Genomic DNA, 18,273 nt, shown 5'->3' on the forward strand with positions numbered 1-18,273 from the left:
CTATGAAAATGTAGTATTTGATAGACAGGGCCACCAGAGCTTGATGACCTACATGCACATATGCGACCTTTTGAAAAGTTTGACACGTGGAACATCTAAGCTGGTCAAGCTCAGAGTCAGGGAGGAGAGTTGCGAGGTGGGTTGGAGTGATGAGGAGTGGCTTATCATCACAGAGGGAGTGTCCATGATGAACAAGTTTTGAGAGCCTGCTAGAGATCATTTAGTCAGTGATGTGAGTCCCTGATCTAAATGCTAGTTTAGTGGGTAGATCTCATGCTGCACTCTCAGCACTGTGAAGTATGGAGAACTACTGAACATTTCTAGAGTGGCCAGACCTTTTCACATTCCTACTGCCAGCGTATGAACATTCTGTTGCCCCGCCCCCAAATTTCCTGTATTTAATGTAAATCTGTGCTGCCGTGTTACAGAGCAACAGAAAAGTCTTCACCAGATTAGTGTATGGCAAACCAATCCGAATGCTTCTGTAAAGCACATCTTCCTAGGATAATGGAAGTCCTTTAGCAAAATGGTGGTATATGTTAAATCCCACTCATTATCTAAGATGTGCACATACCTAAATACAACAGCACAGGGCCTGAGGTGGCAATGATTTTTTTTTTTCCTGTGAAGACTTAAGCAGGACAAATCAGATGTGTAGGAATCAGTACAGCTATGCATATTCATTTTGCCAAATTGCTACTAAAAATTCTCTCAATATTTTAATTCTATCTCCTCGATTTTCATGTTTACTCTCCAAAATCCTCCAATATGGTACCTACTTCAATATTTTGATAAAACAAGCCATCACATCTAGCTAAATGTAATTGATAATTTATAGTCATCTATCTTTCTCACCTCTTGATTTACTTGGTTTATTATTTTCTCTGTGGAAATCTCTTGACACAACCTCCCACGTACACTTTCTTATTTGCTCTTCCGCACACAGAATCTCCTCTCCTTTGATGCAGCCTTCTGTCCTCTATTTGTCTGTTCACTTTTGAGGTACACATTGGCCCTTCTTTCTGTAGCAAATTTCAGATGATATCACTTACAAGCAAAGCCTTAAGGCCCTCTCCACAGTGATTATAGAATTTATGTCTTTTTTTTTTCCAGTTTCATATTTCACATACCCATTGCTTTTTACTATCTACACTCCAATAAAACTTTAAGCTAAGAATTAAAATAATATTGACAACAATATTCATACTGAATAAAAATTGAAGACTTTCCCCTGGGCAGTCTTAATTGGTCCTCAGCATTACTGACTGTCTGAGGAAATTGTAATTGATCTTGTCCTTGTTGGAACACTCACTGCGCATTATTCATTCAGATCGTCTCTTATGCCAGTATTTGCAATTTATCATTGAGTTGAATGATTATTAATGATTATTTAGCATAGTCATTTAACTTATTTCTCTTTCTCTGCCATGTTTCCACCATGGTGATCTGAGATAAGGGGCCTTACTCAGATCCTAATTCGGCCCACTAATAATCTCCTTCACTCTCTTATTTAACAAGCATTCACAAAATTGTCTATAAAGTTGAGTTATTACATGCCAATAATATACAAACGTTATTCTGTAGTTTTCCGTTTCTCTGAGGAAAAAACTGACTTGTGCAATTGTGTTATAGAACAGGGTGTAGCCTTCCATATTACATCTGATACAGGGTCCTAAGTTTAGTATTTACCACGACTCAGGCTATGATGAACAAGACTATTTCTAGACCCTTCCTTCTTGGAGCTTTCAAATTAGTGGGAGATACAGACAATAAATAATTGAATAATTTTGCAGTTGAACGTAAGTGACAACTAATTCAAATATTACAAAGAACTCAGTGGTATGTCAGTGAGTCACAGGAAACAGAAAATTTGTATTTTAGTGGCTGCTAAATGTCAAGATGTACTCCATTAGGTTGTACGAAAAAGTCAGCTTATGTTTCCCATGAACATTATACTAACTGCTAATTGTGATTTCTATCATACATTGAAGCAATATAAAATAAAAACATGGACATATTGAATATTACAAAGTTAAATACTGTTCTCTTATATCAACAGTAAACAAAGATAGCTGGTGCCTTGGAAGTCCATTTTGTGCCCAGGGCTGTTTATTTTTGTATTCATTCCCTCCTTTATAGAGGTAGCTACTATATCAGTTTCTTTACTTTCCACTATATTTTAGCATCTTTGTATTGCTACTGCAGAACTCACATGGTTTTTAACTTTATATACTGTAAACTGCATAAAATATTACCTTAGGAGATCAACTTACGGTTTGTGTTTTGAGATACATAACTTTGTGGCTATGAAGCCATGTATGCTTTAATGACAAGAGCACGCCCCCACTTCTTTCTAGGTTTTACCTGTGAGGAAGAGTGTTGTGGGGCTGGGGAGATGGTGCGGCAGGTACAGCACTTGCTGTCTAAGCAAGAGAACCAGAGTTCAGATCTCCATCACCCTTGACAGTGCTGTACAGGTGTGCATTCCATTTATAATGGCAGCACGTAGGGAGCAGGCAGAGACAGAGGAACTGGGAAGTTGTTAGCTAGACCAGCTTAGTTGGTGATCTCTAGGTGAATTAAAAGCCACTGTAGCTATACGTGTTGTGCGAAGCAATCAATGAAGGCATGAATGTCTTCATGCAAATACACACATGGTTAGGTTTGTGTATCTGTACATGTGCGTGTACACACACACACACACACACACACACACACACACACACACACACACTCAAAATGAGTGCTTCCAAAAACTTTCTCAGTCAAGCCAGGCACTATCAGGTTTTCCAGACATTTCTCAAGGCATAGATAGACCTAGAATATACTTGTAGAGTTGTACATATCAATTTCTCCTTCCACCAGAAATGTATGTTCATTTTGTACAATTTCATCAAATATTCTTGTGCTCTCAAATGAACATTCCTCACGGTTGCTTTAGTTGACAGAATATGCTTCTTCTGATTTCCAAAATAATTTAAAATCTAACCTCTATGCTTCCCATTTTAGTGCCTGCATACCACATTTTGTCTGTCCATTTCCTGGGGCTCCTTTCTCTCTTTGCCAACTGTGTCCATCCTTCTGAGGACTCTGAAAGCCAGACTTCACATTTGCACAACAAGGACGGTGTCCATTGAGCCATCTTCCCATCCCTCAAATTTTATTTAATTCCATCTCCATTTCTGTACCATTTCATGCATTTGACCATCTTTTTCTTAAAAGACTTGCTAAGTAGGAAATACTTACACCCTTCTATTTCCAAAATTTTCTATTAAAATCATTTCTTGTTTTCCAACTCTTAATCGTGTTATATCAGAAATTATAGGAACTGAGAATATATAAAACACTGGTTATGGCCATGGCATAGTGAGTAGTCTGAGGCGCTCACAGCAGAGGAAATAAGCAAAAGAAACGAAAGAAAGATGTCACAGAGGAGGAAGGGCAGGGATTGTGGATTCTGTAGTTCATAGAGATGTGTCTGGATTTTAGATCAGTGTCATGATGCCATAAAGCCATACTGAACAAGACAGCGAAATGACCTGAGTCATATTTTAAACATTATTATGCATGCTGTGTAAGCTCAGCATGAGTAGGAACTAAGAAGCTTTCTCTCCTTGCAGCCATCTCGATGAGACCCAACAGGGCTTTGGGTGATGGTGAGGTATAGAGGATGAGTCAGGATACAGATTCCTTTTAAGAGGGGAGCTGACAAGATGTTCCAGGCATACTTCCAGCCATATTAATGCTCCCCAGTGAACTGAAAGTTTGATGTGACCTTGCCTGGTTTGACAGAATTTACTAAAATGGGGACCTTGACTTTCTTCCAGTAACTCTCTTGACACCAGGTGGCAGATCCACAGTAATAAACATGATGGGATAAAAGAGCTGCCAAGAAGAAACTGAATAAAGGCATTTTCTGTGGCAAATCTTGTCACCAAGGAGGATAGGGTGATGTGACTGATGGCAGGGTCAGATGAAAGCTGTCAGTCAAAGAAGCCTATTTCTTCTTCACGGTATTGGAGATTTTCTAGGGCAATTATTTGTAACCATGGATTTTATGGATCTGCTCTTAGCTCAAATGCTGAAGCGTTACTCAATAGGGAGTCTGAAGGATGGAAACCAAACTAGCTAAGTAGATGTGGTGGCATTGTTGGTCAACTCAACATCTCTACTCAGCATAACAATAGCTGCTTCTTTGACATTCCACACCCTAGAAGGGAGGATATCTGCACCTCACTTAGGAATGCAGATTGCAAGAACACCTTGTACCAAATGTGTGAGTTGGGAATTATCTTATAGGTTACTGTGCCTAATAGACAGACAGCCAAAGATCTCTTTTTTTCCCAAGCCACCACAGTAGGAGGCAGTTGCCTACCAACACACAGTCTGACTGGCAGAGCTGTGATTCAATTCTTTTATCTTTATTAATTAATTTACATATTCACTTTATATCCTAGTCTTAGCCTCATTCCTTTCCTCCCAGTCCTACCTTTCTTCCCTCTCTCTCTTCCCCATTCCCTAGAAAATGAGAGGCCCCCACCTCCACCCCAGCTCATCAAGTCTCATCAGGACTGAGCATGTCCTTTTCCCTTGTGGCCTGGCAAGGGAGGAGGGAGGAGGAGATCAAAAAGCAGATAACAAAGTCCATATCAGGGATAGTCCCTGCTTCCCTTACTAGAGGACCCACTTGAAGCCTGAGCTGTCCATTGACTACATCTATGTAGGGGACTTAGGTTCGGTCCATGTGTCGTCTCGTCTTTGATTGGTGCTTCAGTCTCCACAAGCCTCTGACTCTGTTGGTCTTCTTGTGGAGCTCCTGTCACCTCCAAATCCCCTTTCCCTTTCCTCTACTTCTCTACAGGACTCCCGAAGCTTCACCCAATGTTTGACTGTCAGTGTCAGCATCTGTTTTGAACTGCTGCTGGGTGGATCCTCTGAGAGGACAACACTTCTAAGTTCCTATCTGCAAGCATAGCAGAGTATCCTTAATAGTGCCACAGGTTGGCTCTCTTCCTTGGCGTGGGTCTTGGGTTGAGCAAGGCATTGGCTTGACATTCCCTCAGTTTCAGCTCGATCTGTTCTATCTTTATCCCTGCATGCTTTGTAGGCAGGGTGTTTATTTATTTATTTTTGGTCAAAGTGTTTGTGGGTGGGTTGGTGTTCCCCTCTCTGCACTAGGAGTCTTGTCTGGTTAGGGGGAGTCCTTTTCTGTAGGACTTAATTCTTATTAATTAACTAATTATTTATTTAGTTTACTGAGAAGTGGGTGGAGACGAAAAGGCATTCCATCTGGTTCTTTATTTATCATTAATGATTTCATTGCCTTTGCCTAGCTTGTGATTCTTAGTGACAATTTCTCACGTTTGAGTAGTAACTAAAAATGCAGACTCGTTTTCCCCCCCGGCCCCCCCCCCCAATGTGTGGCACTTGTTCAGGTTAAGGTGTCTAGCTTTGATATGATTCCTAAATGGGTTTATAGTCTTAGGATGACTTAATACTTGTGGGGATGAATAAAACTGATTGCTTCTCTCTATTTCAAATCCAAACATGTTAGCATTGCTGTGGCAAATGCTGATGTTCTTTAGTCCTCAAAGGAGACCTGCCTTTTGACAGTCCTAGGACTCCTTATAGAGCACATCTGTTCGTACTGACCTTTAGTTTCCAGAGTGCAGTGGCCTTTATAAAATCCCTAGTGCTTGTCTCCATAGCTAAATGGCAAGGGTGTTTTCCAAGAAAGACACAGGTATTGTATGTAGGCTCTGGTCTTCTGTCAGGAATGCAAGACATGGAGAAGTCATTTAGAAGGAAATTAGTTTTTACTAATTAGGACCTGTGCCGCCTGTTTGACATATTTTAATTAGCAGACTAAGTCTTCATGGCGATACATCAGTATCTAATATTCTGCTTCTGTATTACCAATTTATTGCAGACATTTATTCAACAAATATTTATAAAGTAACAGCTATATGCCAAGTTTTGTAATGTCTATTAAAGGTGTACTGGAGAACAGGGTTGGTAAAATCTCTATTAAAAAACACTGTCGTTAGAGAATGGAAGAATTAGATCAAATAAAGAAAGTATTCAGTATTGTACAATGACCAATTATGTGAAAAAGCTCAGCAGTGAAGGAGAAATGAATGTAGGATTTAGAAAGGAGGGTTGCTAACTAACATGCAACATTTAATTAAAAGGGAGTCAAGGAAGGTAATGTGGAGGGTGTCAATTTTAGGCAAAATCTAATGGTGAAGGTAGCAGGTATATGGAAGCACCCATCTGGGAGACGACCTAGGCTGTCAGAAGAAAAGCAAGGAAGCCAATGTCTCTGGACAAGTATGAAGAGTGGAGAACAGATTAAATAAGGGTGAAGTGGCTTCGAGGTCATCTTGAAGACATTCATTCTAGTTCTAAGTGAGATAGGTGCCATTGAAGAGACAAGAGCCCTTCAGATCACAAAACGTCCATTAGCAAGGATCTTAAGTGCATCACTGTGGCTTATGTGTTGATGGTGAGCGGTGGCTTGATGAAGGTGAATCAGGGCAACAAATTGACTTTACAAGTGATTTAGGTAAGCGAGACTTGGCTGGGAGACTAATGGTTTAAGTGCTAAGGAAGAATCCTTTTCTTAATATAGTGTGTATGTAACACAATGAAAATACATTGAAACAGTGAAAACACACTGAATAGAGTATTCAAGAATGACTCTATTTCTTCTTTATCTGTTAGCAGTAAGGTAGTGTACTTATGAGGTGTAACAAAGAAGAGGACAAGGTGGGCACACCTGGAAAGGAGATGAAATGTTTAGTTGGTAGCTGTACAGGTTGTCAGAGCTGTACTTTTATAGTAAGGTTAGCGTTTGGAAAAGACATTGAGATTGGAAATAATACTGAGAGTCAGTGGAAATTCACTGAGAGTCAGTGAATTGTTGATACTTAAACTAAGGAGAATGGAGACAACTACCAAGGGAAGGAAAATAGGTAGAGAAGACACTGTGGAGGAGTTGGCAGTGTAGAGGAGTGAAGGGCCATAGAGGCCGAAAGTAGTGAGAGGAGAGGTACTCTGAGTGTCTTGTGAAGGAGGGAGTGTTCCAGGGAGGACTGAATGGGCCACCATCAAATGCCACAGAGTTTCTGAATGAACGGTGTATTTGGCAACATGAAGTTCATTAAGATTGGAACGGCAGATGTCAGGATTAAGCCTATTTGAAGGATGCCTGTGGTTGAAGGAGAGGAGAAGTGGATACATAAGGACAGATGCCATGTAGATAAATTCTATTCAGAACAGCAAACAGCAGCAACAGCAGCAAATGGACAGTGGTTGGCAGATGTGGAGTAAAGAAGTGCAGGCAGAGGTTCGCGAATAAATAAGAAGACTGATTTAAAGAGTACAAGGCTACCCAGAAGAGACTTGATACCCTATGAGCATAAACAGGGGGAGGAGGTCCCCCTCAGTCACAGTCATAGGGGAGGGGAGTAAGGGGAAAATGAGAGGGAGGGAGGAATGGGAGGATACAAGGGATGGGATAACAATTGAGATGTAATATGAATAAATTAATAAAATATAAAAAAAGAAAAAAAAAATAAAGCACACAAGGAAGACACATTCTAATGACAGGAACCAGAGTTACTTTGTGGTAAAGCAGGTAAGGACCGTAGTAGACAGAGGGGAAGAAAACTATTTTGGTGGGAGAAAAGGTGACTTACATTCAAATGTTTCCTATTTCATCAGTATGCATTCCAGCTGCTTTGCATGTATAGAGACTTCACTAAAATAATTAGAACAAGAGAGATGATTGTAATCTCATCTACTGAACAAAGAGACAGAACCAGAGGTGGGAGGAGGATGGATATTGAAACAATGGATGAGAACCAGAAGAATAGGAAACAGTCACCTTGATACCCACACCACATAAGAACCCAACGATCAAAGAGAATTGCAGACCAATTTCTCTTATGAACATTGATGCAAAATTACTCAAAATATTTGCAAACAGAAATCAAGAATACATCAAAAATATCATCTACTGTGACTAAGTGGGCTTCATCTCAGGCATGCAGGGGTGGTTCAACATACGGAAATCCATCAATGAAATCCACCATATAAAAAACTGAAAGAAAAAAACAAAACAAAACAAAACGCAGGATCATCTCCTTCAACACCGAAAAAGTGTTGACAAAATCCAACACCTCTTCATGTTTAAAGTCTTGGCGAGATCAGGCATACAAGTCACATACCTAAACACAATAAAGGCAAAATGCAACAAGCCAGTAGCCAACAGCAAGTTAAGTGGAGGGACAATTAAAGCAGTTCCACTGAAATCAGGGACAAGGCTCCCCACTCTCTCCATTTATAGAGTACTTGAAGTTCTAGCTAGAGCAATAACACAACTAAAGGAGATCAGGGGATACAAATTGAAAAGAAGTCAAAGCATCACTATTTGCAGACGATATGATAGGATACATAAGTGACCGCAAAAATTCTACCAGGGAACTCCCACGGCTGATAAATACCTAAGGCAAAATGGATGAATAAAAAGAATTAGCTCAGTAGCCCTCCTGTGTACAAGTGACAGGCTGAGAAAGAAATTAGGGAAACAGCACCCTTCGCAATAACCGTGAATAATACAAAGCATCTTGATGTAACTCTAACCAAACAAGCGAAAGACTTGGATGACAAGAACTTTAAGTCTCTGAAGAAAGAAATTGAAGAAATATCAGAATATGGAAAGATCTCACATGCTCACGTGCTGATAGGATTGACATAGTAAGAATAGCCATAGACTGAAAGTAGTGAGAAGAGAGGTACTCTGAGTGTCTTGTGAAGGAGGGAGTGTTCCAGGGAGGAACAAATTAATAATAATAATAATAATAATAATAATAATAATAATAATAATAATAAAGAAATGTATAGAGAAAATAGTGAGAGCCGCAGAACCAAGCCCATTATGGTTTGCCTAGCCAGAGGTGACAACTCCACCTTTCTAGTCATCCTCCATTTGCCCACTTTGAGGATTGAGCCACATATCCCAAACATTTACCGTCAGAGCGTGGTCTCTTCTTCAGTCCTTTACTCCTTTCCTTTGTATGTTCCTTTTCTTGGACTTAGTATATCGAGCAGTTAATGAATCAGCTTTGTAGGTACAGGTGTACAGTCAGCCAGGGGTTGAACTTAACTGTTTACATACGATGGTGTGGGGCATGTGTACTTGCCTGTGCATGCACATAGAACATGTATGGAGGCCAGAGGTCAATATCAAGTGTCTCTCTCTATTTCTTTCCATCTTAAATTTGAGATGAGGTGGTTTCTCTCAATGAATCTGATTTGACTAACCTTGGTGGCTAAAGCCTCACAAATCTCTTACTCCCTAGCATTGACAGTATGGGCATGTGTGGCCATACACAGCTCATACACAGGTGCTGGAGACTAAACCAGGTTCATATGCTGTGCAGGGAGTGCCGTTTACCAACTGAGGTGTCTGTCAAGCCCCGACTTTTTATCTTAATAAACTGTGTTGAGGGAAACTAAGTAGGTGCCATGGTGGAAGACATAAAATCCGAATCTGAGTGAGTTAGGAGTAAGGAAGAAGAGAGCCTTAGAAGTAGCTATGGTAAGAGGGAAGGAAGGGTATCTGTCTAATTTAAACAGCTACACAAGGGAGGTCCTTCCTTGATAGACACTGCATTCTTCAGATGAAATACATTTTGCTAGGCTAATTCTCTATATAAACTCTAAAGTCTACAATATTGATTTTGAATTGGGTCCTTTCTCAGTCTTCTAATCACAGAAGTTGCATTAAAATAAATACTAAAAATCAACTTTTTAAAAAATTATGGAGCTCATGGACATTAGGTTATGTAGATCTAGCTTCTAATTCATATGGTTTAAAAATCATGGACTTTACTATTTTGCTTCTAGCTCAGTTTAATATTTGCATTTGGTATTAATAAATGAAGAATTATCACTTCTTTCTATATTTGGAATGATGCTATGTCCCTGAGTAATTTTCAAATAAATTTACATGTATTCCATTTTCTTTTTCAAAAACTAAAACCCATCTATTTCATTAATTTAACATTTTGACAGTTTTTATTTTGAGAGTTTTGGGCAGATAAATGTTTCACATTTTTGTGCATTTGGTTTTTTGTTGGATTTTATTGACTGTGTCGCAACCTTAGGCATGTGGAGCCTTGACTTAATACTACGAGCTTACTGCGTGTCATCAATAACACTTAACATGCTGTATTTAAACTTCGTAATGGTACTTTGTGGTGAGTTCTAATTCTTATTAGAGTATTTGTTTGTTAAAGAGTAATGACTGTCCTGAAAAGTACATTACAATGCAAAGAGGAGAAACAAGCTTTGTTTTTAATCATCATTAGAGGTTAGAATTCCTTTAGAACTCAAAATAACAAACAACTCTTTCCTTTGAATGAAGCTAAGAAATTGCTTTAAAGATTCTTTTCTGAAAAAAAAAATCCACGTGAACATTATTGCATCTTTAACAACAGCTCTATGCATTAGGGGGCCTGAAATGCTTATCATAGCATGGGTTCAGTATACAAATCAGTAAAAGCTAATAGAAGGACTAATATTGTTTTGGAGATTATTAAATTTTTATTGTATTCATTGTCAGGTTTAAGAATTACTCTGTGCTGCAACACAATTATTTCTCTAGCCTTGCTCCCAGCAGTTCTTTTTGGCAGAAAGAAAAGCCATAGCTGAAGTTTGATTTTACTTTTTAAAAAAATGAGTCAAAGCATAAATTACTCTTTCTATGGCTCTATTCCAAAGCTCAATTTTAATATCTCTGGTAAAGCCATTATTTCCTGTTATTTTCCATAATTACAAATAAGGTAATTAGATATCATATACTGCCTTGAAAAAGATCATCAGTTGTTGAATTTAACAGTGAAATCTTCCCTTTGCTTTCTTTATGTATCCAGTGTCTCTACTTACCAGATCTCAGATGATGGTCTATCAAGGGCAGTTACATCAAGGTGTCTTTTCACAATGTCACCTTGACGTTCTCTGGAATATAGGAATGTAGTGTTCCGTGCACTACCTCTTTGTTAAAGTAGCTCAGAGATGACTTTGTCTTTAGTGTATTAAATGTTTATTAATTTCATAAGTAAATAATATACTTTACCAGTCAGCATGACGGAATAATCAGTTTCTATGATACTCAGCATCAGGCATTGCCTGCCCATGACCTCTATTGATTGTTCTAACTTTGGGGGCAATTATTCAGTAAGTATCCGATACTCTTTCTTTTTTCACCTTTATGGAGATGTTGTACAATTGGGTTCATTATTGTAATTTAAGTGATAGGAAAGGGAGTCAGCAGTGGACAGCACTTTCTAAAGCCACTTTCATAGCACCGTCCTTTCTCAAGGTCAGCCCTCAGATGCCTCTGCGGATTATAGAACTCGTAAGGTAAGAGGTTCAGTCCAGGTGATGGCCCAGAATCTGAGTTTTCCTAAGGAATTCTGGGATGCCTAACTGGAAAATCATCAAGTCACTGGCACAAAGGTGAGTCTGGCCTGGGAGTCCACTACCCTCACTCTCACTTCCATAATCAGGCTTCTTTTTCTCTCTAGACCCACGTTCGATCTGACACACAAAGATGGAGGTATCTTGCTTTAAGATGATGGGTAGCATCAGTGACTAGTTTCCAAGCGGTCTTCTTATACTGAATGTATTTCTGTATCTTAAAACATGGACACTCTGCACATCTTTCTGTTTAGCTCAACACTCGGTCACACATTGCCAGAAATCGCCTTCCTGAAAAATCTAATAAGCATTTTCTAATTGCACTGTGACTTGTTTGTTTCCAGACACCTTCCTGGTGATCTCTGTCAGTCTTTGGATCAGAGCCATCGCTTGCCATGAGTCCCAACAGCCTCAGTGCATCTGTGACAGGACTTGGTTTTGTGGGCCATTACTTCTTCTTAACAATGTCAGCAGAGTGTGAAACACTCCATGTGCTCTTCCAAAGGACAGCTTTGTTTTCTGGACTATTAACCAGCAAACTGGATGGCTACCTCCTGAAATGTATCATGTATCATTTAAAAATAGAGCAGAGCGGCTTCATTGCACAAGAACAAATCATTTAGCCCGATGAGTTTAAAAGAACTCATTAGTCCCACCAAACCAGATTGACTGGAACTCAGTAGATGAAACACAAACATGATACTAGTGACATAAAGATTCGCAGATCCCAGACCAAGCACATTAACAGGACATTTGCTTATTAACATCTATGTTTATTTGATGTAAATATGGTGCACGATGCACATTCTCAAATCTTAATATCTCTGTAGTGTTTGCTTTGGAGAGTCTATAATTGTATAATAGGTGCTTTAACATCTCTTCTGAAGATAGGACATCTATTAATTTGATTCAGTGGAAAACATGTTTTCTTGTTAGAACTTAATTACAGGGGAACATGTCCTGAAAGCAACCTGTTCATTCGATTCCCTGTATTCCTGCCTAATGTTAGCCTTTTAGATGGCCAGATACTTCATGCATCTAAAATGATCATCAGGTTTTGAGCAGTCCTTCACCTGTCTGTTTCTATTGTGTATTTTATTCCTTCTGATATCCCCCTTCTATTCTCTCTCCTCTCTCCTTTAAGCTCCATTAATATCGACTTTAAGCCATGGTCAATAGGATAAATAAAACATATAAAAGAGCCCTTAAAGTCAGCTCAAGATATTTCTAATGATCACTCAGGTTGAATTAATTATAATGCCTTTTGTAAATAATTTATAAGCCAGGGATGGATAGTATCATGAATTGGAACGAGCTCCTGTGGGTTTGTAAATCATTATTCATGGCTGATATATAAAGAAAGGACTCTATACTTCACTGATACATTACCACCTGATTCTTTAGAAGAGAGAGAGGAAGAGAGAGAGAGAGAGAGAGAGAGAGAGAGAGAGAGAGGAATTAATTAGATGATGCTCTTTGGAATGGAGCCAGGCAATGATACAATTTAGCATAAACTCGGATAAAGAAAAGGCTTTGGCTGTGGAGTAGCTGAAGACATGAAGACAGTTTTTTTTTTTTTAATTAGTATTATCTCTCTTTTTAAAAATTTTATGTAAGTAATTTATTCCGATTATATCTCAATTGTTATCCTCTCACTTGTATCTTCCTATTCCCCCCTCAGTCCCTCATTCACCCTATTCTCCTCCCCTAGGTCTGTGGCAGAAGGGGACCTCCTCCCCCACCATATGATCACAGCCTATCAGGTCTCATCCTGGTAGCCTGCTTACCCTTCCTCTGAGTGCCACCAGGCCTCCCAACCAAGGGGACACCATAGTTCATATCAAAGTCAGTCCCTGCTTTCCACACAGCTGTGGAGAATGTGCTGTCCATTGGGTAGATCTGAATAGGGGTTCTAGGTTTACTGCATGCATTATCCTTGGTTGGTACAGTATTTTGAGCTGACCTGCCTCGGTCCAGATATGCCAGCCTTGATGGTCTTCTTATAGGTTTCTAGGACCCTCTGTTTCCTCATTTTCCCATACCTCTTTCACCCGGAGTCCCAGTAGGAAGTCCCAGCAACTATCCCAATCTCCTGCTAAGTGAAGACTTTCAGGGGACTGAAGACAGATTTTACTGTTTCTCCAATGTTGTTGTTTAGGATATAGCAAGATTCAGAAGAACTGGTTGGGTGGAGGGGAGCTTGAGAGGGTAGAGGCACGGTGTCCTGACTAGAAACCACTGTCTCTTTTTTTTGTTTTTGCATCCCCGCTCTCCTGTCTGTGGTTCTTTCTGGGAGAGTGTGAAAGATGAAGACTATGTGTGTGGAGAACCATACTTATGCCAGTTTCACTTCCTTGATTAACTTCTCATTCCTAAGTAAGTTGGAATAACTTTTACTTTACTGTAGCAAGTTAACTGAAGGCGGATTATAAGACTGAGCAAAACTAATGACATCAAAACTGAGCAGTGTTATGGTAGAATGAGTAATGACCTCTCCAACCATGATCTGGAGTAAGTGCCGGAGCCTGGATTGGACCACACCACTGGCAGAGAGGCCTCTGCATGTAAGAAAGCTTGCTAGCTCTTACTAGAGCGGTTACCTTAGATGTTGCCTTGACTCAGCCGCCCATGTATTGAAATTTCCCTGCCTACAGTAAGAGAAGTATGGCACTGGGTCTGGCAAAAGATTTGATACAACCCTGACGCCCATGGAGCCTCCAGTTCCCAAGTAAAAGACTGGGACAGAGACCCCTAGGAGCTCACAGTGTATAGGAGATAGCACAAGCCAGCCTGGAAGAGAAGGTACTGCCTCCTGGCTGACAGCCAGGCAGGAAACAGGAACCTCATTGCAGCATTGCACTTGCCTGAATTAGGATAACAGCTGAATGCACTTAGAATTGGACTCAGTCCCAGAATTTCCAGTAAGGAGCTCATGCCTGCAAACACCTTGATTTGAGCCCAAGGGCTGATGCCACACTTCTGACCTACTGAACAATGAGGGAATAAGTGTGTGTTTTAAGCTATGGTAATTTTTGAGGCAGCAAGAGAGTTTATCTAGGTAGTGACTGGAGATTATGGCTTGAATATGTAGCTTTCTCTGCCTCTATATCCCAGCTGGAAAATAGATAGGGCAGCTGAATTGGTGAGCTTCTGTACTGTGTAATTCATCTATGGACAGTGTTTGCTCTGTTTATGCATGAGAAGATATTATTTCAAAGTGGTTGTCAGAATTCAGTATTTAAGAAAAAAATCAGTGATGGAGTTTGAGGGATGGCTTGAGGGATAATAAGCTTTCATGTTCTTGCAGGGCACCTGAGTGCAGTTCCTAGCACCCACATCATGCATCTTACAATCACATGTAAGATTGCTTGCGAGGATCTGATAGATGATTCTGTCCCTCACAGGCATTAGTACTCACGTACAGAGATAGACAGACACACCACATCACATACGTATATATTTAAAAATATTAAAAGTCTCAAATAAAATCAAGCAAGTAATTGTCATACTATCTTATGCAATTGTATTTTATCCCTCTAAAACACATAAAGACAAAGCACATCTTTTCAGGAGAGTTGTCACCTTGTAATATGTGGCATGTATTCCTGCTTATCTCAAATTTCATAAGTAGTACTGTATTTGTATAACTCCTACCTCTTCCTCTCTTTCCTCTCCAACTCCCACTATGCCCACACTCTCTTTAGTTCATGACCTCTTCTTCTATAATCATTATTGTTACACGGGTACACAAGCACTCACACACAATGACAACCTGCTGAGCCCAGTAGTGTCACTCCCATGTCACTCAGATTTAGATCACCTATCAGAACTGATTCTTCCCCTCCTATGTTTCTTTCCCTCCCTCCTCCCCTCCCCCCCTCTCTCTTTCTCCTTGAGTTTATCTCAATAGAGCAGGATGGGGAGAATGGGTTCATTAGAAAGCTGCAATCTCTGTTCATCAGGTTCTGCTGCCTCATAAATAAGGTGAGAATGTCATGTTAATGCAGTTAAACTACTGCATGAAGCCTCTTAGAAGACAGTCATGCTAGGCTCCCATGGGGGCCCATTCCCTTCTCTGAGGGGGCCATGAGGGTGGGACTGGGGGAATAGGAGGGGGGCTGCTATCAGGCTATAAAGTAGTTATATAAATTAATGGGGAAAACAGTGTTAAACTAATTAAGTTCAGACTGAGTATTGCATGGATAACCAGCACTGCCCACTGACATGCAGTTCTCTTAGCTGGCTAGCTGCTTTTTTTGTACTCCACAGGAAGGAATTCTTCTCCCTTCTCTTGATGTCCTAATAACCCATGGTCTCTCTGCTCTGGACCCTAGTTCCAGCCACATCATTCTGTGTACTTATTTTAGTTTTTCAGATGTTTCTTATGGGCAAATTTTCACTTCTGATTTGCCAGCAAAGCTACAGAATGGGCCAGGTGTGTATGTGTGTCCTGTTCTTTTCTCAAGTGCACCACACACCAGGAGTTCTGGGGGTTGTAAGGCTTCATGAAGTCTTTCAACACATCCAGGCTGTATTCAGACATCGAGTTTGGAAGAAGTGTGTCACATAGTAAGATGAGTTGGTAATAAAAAGGTAGAAGACCCTGCCTTGGACTTGCTGCTCATTCCCACACCAGCCTTTGGAAGCTAATGTCCTATTCTTCCATGCCCCATGCCCATCACCCAGAGACCCAGTCACTCTAATTCATCATTTATCTGTGTCCTCTTTTCTTTCTCCTTTCATTTAAAAATATGAATTATAGGTCATAAAGCTGAAGTGAACTCTTTCCATTTTTCCATGCTCTAACCCAAAATGAGAGTAAACAGAAGTAGGACACACCACATCAATCAGGCTTGCTTTTTCTGATTTCAGGGCAGGCCTATAGCTATTCCTCTGAAAGCAATGGTTAACACCTACAAAGCAAAGCTTTCCTTTTGATGCTTCTGTGAGTATGCCCCACCCCTTTGCTAAGTATAATGCTCTACATGTGAAAACTACTTAACCACTTTGATCACCTGATTGTTTTATTTGATCTCAAAAAGAGAAATACCATCATATAAGAGATATAGCATAAGAACATACGAGTGAAGAAGAAATGCAAAATTGCTATTTTAACATTTCAAATATAGATTTTTATAGAAGCACAAGAGAATCAAATGACTGTGGTTTGTTGATCATATTGGTGTGTTCTAGACTAGTATGTGTGTGTTATGTTCAGGTGAGAGGTGACACAGGATTGGGCAATGTTTTGTCTCTGTGATCTCCTGCCAGGTCTGGACTCAAAACTGCATTTAGGGAAAATAAACAGAGTGATTTCTTAAAAGGACTCCAAGTATGAGGGGATATGGACTCTTTCATTCAAACAAAATATAAAGTCCTAATTTCAACAGAATCCTATGCAATGGTTTAGTATGATTGCTAGGCCACCAATTATAAGGTTACAGAATGCTATTTATCTAGAATGAAGGAAAAACAGGTATTTTATAAAAGTCAAGGTGTTTATATATACTGGCCATGACTATTATTCTTGATATTGATTGCCCATAAGCCTAAAACTTTAACAGTGCTTTGAGAAGCTTATAAAAAGGGAGAAATGGTGTAAAATAGATTTCGTTTCCTTTTTGAGTTAAGTGCATTTATTGAATGTCAGCACTGTGGTGAGCAGGGACTTCAGAACACGGTTTAATCAGGACCCACACATCGATTGCCTTTTCGGGCAAGGCACTGGGCAGCTTTGGAGCTGCGAAGTTAGAATTGACAGCTGTATTTTGCAGGTTGCCTTATTTAAATAGAGGGTTGAGTATACAACCTCAATCTTTCGTAACATTAGACTTTATCAATTGTTTGGAACTGCTGTAATGTAGTTTAAAATGAAAATACTGAGTTAAACACAGTCATTTATGTTACATAACGAATAGAGTTAAGTTCGAATAAATTTCTTTGGATAAACTTTAATCAGGTCTCAAAATAAAAAAAAAATAAACTCTCAATATGTCTTTCAGTACTGATCTTTCATACTGGCTGTTGGACATGTTTAATATGAAAGTCACAAACTTCATACCTCCTGTCACAGCCTCCTGCCACCCCTCTGTATTTCACTCTGTTCCCTGGACACTTCAGTCCTTTCTGACTTGACAACTTTGCTTATTATTTCTCCAGTTCTTGAGATGCCTATGAAAGATTATGTCTGGTCTTCAAAATATTTTTGTCAGTGATTTTCTGGTTCTTCCTATAATTCTCGGAACTAAGATCCTATAATACTTTCCCTGAATTCTCTCATGGTGTTCATTTTGTATGGTAAAAGACCTCCATAGGGTTTATGGCAGTTTTAAAATTCTTTCTAAATTTTAATTGCAATCTTCAGAGTTAGTGTTGTTTCTTTAACCATATATCCATGTAAAATCACCATGGATAAGTCTTTTCTAGGTATAAGTAGCAATTTTGAAAAATCCAGAACAGAACTTTTGTGCAATCCACAACTCTTTTTTTTAAATTGATTAAGTTATATATTTACTTTATATCCTGATCAGTTTTCCCTTTGTCCTATCTTCGCAGTACCTCCCTCTCCCCTCCTCAGCCCTCCCCTCCCACCCATCTTTCCTCTTCTATTCTGAGGAAAAGGGGAGGCCTTCCATGGAAATCAATCAGCCTTGGCATATCAAGATGCAATAAGACTAGGCACATCGTCTTCTATTGAGGTTAGATGAGGCAGCCCAGTTAGGAGAAAGGGAAGCAAAGGCAAGTCTGAGACAGCCCCTGCTCCTGCTTTAGGAGTCCAACATGAAG

Source organism: Acomys russatus, chromosome 11, assembly GCF_903995435.1.
Source record: "Acomys russatus chromosome 11, mAcoRus1.1, whole genome shotgun sequence".
NCBI lineage: Eukaryota > Metazoa > Chordata > Mammalia > Rodentia > Muridae > Acomys > Acomys russatus.